We start from the raw sequence: 1,898 nt of genomic DNA, 5'->3' as shown, positions 1-1,898 counted from the left end.
CTGCAACTTTCTTTAAGCAACTTTTAAATCTCTGTGCAAAACCTATGCAGTATCCTTTTTTAGCTTATTTTGATGAGTCGAGATTTCATCACCAAGCAGGCTCATTGACAATTTTGCAAATAAAAGTTGCTGCATTTATCAGCTCTACTAAATAAAACTGTGGGTTGGAACCTTGTGTATTCCAGCATCTAAGATAGCTTTTCTCAAGGCAGCAGCATGGTCCCACCTCTCTACCCCAGCATATATGCTTGAGAGTTGCACATATCGCTGAATGATTAGGTTGCGGCTGAAGCAATAGTTGTGCTACTTAATTTCCCAACTAAATAGCTCCATGAAGTCTACAAGCACCCATCAGAGCACCCAACACAGTGGCATCAGCTTCGAAAGGCATCTTCTTTATAAGGTCGTACGCTTCCTATAGTAGCCCAGCTCAACCTAAGAGATCAACCACACAACCATAACGTTCCATTTTATGTACAAGTCCAAATTCATGTGAACATTGTTTCAAAGAATTTAAAACCCGATTTCGACAATCTTGACACGTGCACAAGCTGATAGAGCTTCCCCGAAAGTAATCTCATTTGGTTGCACACCCTTTGCTCTCATCTTCCCATACATCATTAATGCCTCTTCTCTTTACCATTCAAAGTTAGGGAAGTAATCATAACTCCAAGCTCAAACTTCCTTGCTAACCATTGCATCAAATACCTTCGAAGCATATAACAAACAACCCATCTTCCCCTAAAACGCGATCAATGTGGTCATCATGAATACACTCAAGTACTCCTCATTCTTTACCATGTAAGCATGTACTTGCCTCCCTAGATATAACGCCACACCAACATCCATAAACGTGCAAAAAGAAAGAACACTAACAAAAGTATCCTTGTTCGGCTTCACTAAACCACACTTCACATTCTCGTTTACCATTATTTTCTTGAAAAACTTATCAGCAACCTCGGAGCAACCATTCTTCATGTATCCATGAATAAACATCACTGACAAATTCGAGAAAACATCAAGAACCCCATCTTCCCCTAAAACGCGATCAATGTGGTCATCATGAATACACTCAAGTACTCCTCATTCTTTACCATGTAAGCATGTACTTGCCTCCCTAGATATAACGCCACACCAACATCCATAAACGTGCAAAAAGAAAGAACACTAACAAAAGTATCCTTGTTCGGCTTCACTAAACCACACTTCACATTCTCGTTTACCATTATTTTCTTGAAAAACTTATCAGCAACCTCGGAGCAACCATTCTTCATGTATCCATGAATAAACATCACTGACAAATTCGAGAAAACATCAAGAACCCCAAACCCATATCCCTGTCTTTCTCACAAGGATCAAGCATTGCGTTATACGAGACAACACACGGTTCAGGAATTTCTTCGAAGACCTTGCGTGCACTCTCGAGTTTACCCCCATGCAAGTACAATCCAATAAAAGACGTACAGACATACGGGTCGCTCAAGATTTGACAATGAAGCTTCAAATGGTCCCTTATGTTTGAGGTAGCTTCAAATTAGTGTGCACTTAACAGTTTTGGTGGTTTAAGTTTGCTAAAAGTTAACACTTTTAGTCTCCGATAAATATTTACCAAATTTTGTCTGTTAGATGGAACTATGAAAATAGGAAGCAAAAACTCAAATTTAAAGGTATAATTTTTGTAATTTCTACTATTTTTAATTTATTTTTATAGTTTTTTACAACTTTTCGAGGTGTAATTTTATATATATATATATATATATCTTTTTAGTGTAGTTTATTGTGTTACATATTTTAGAATTTTATGGGGACTATCTTGGTGTTTATAGTTATTTTTTTTCATTTTCCGTTAAATCTAAGCAGAGTTCCGTAAATATTTTACAGAAACTAAAAGTGTTAAA

The 1,898-nt window shown here is 37.0% G+C and overlaps 1 pseudogene; it reads right to left on the bottom strand.

Moving 5' to 3' along the window:
• On the bottom strand, window positions 1–1,274 carry LOC132624304 (putative pentatricopeptide repeat-containing protein At1g10330; annotated as a pseudogene).
• Window positions 1,275–1,898: the final 624 nt, after the last annotated feature.

The sequence above is a fragment of the Lycium barbarum genome, chromosome 2 (assembly GCF_019175385.1).
Source record: "Lycium barbarum isolate Lr01 chromosome 2, ASM1917538v2, whole genome shotgun sequence".
In the NCBI taxonomy this organism is placed as follows: Eukaryota; Viridiplantae; Streptophyta; class Magnoliopsida; order Solanales; family Solanaceae; genus Lycium; species Lycium barbarum.
This window is presented reverse-complemented; position numbering and strand designations above follow the sequence as displayed.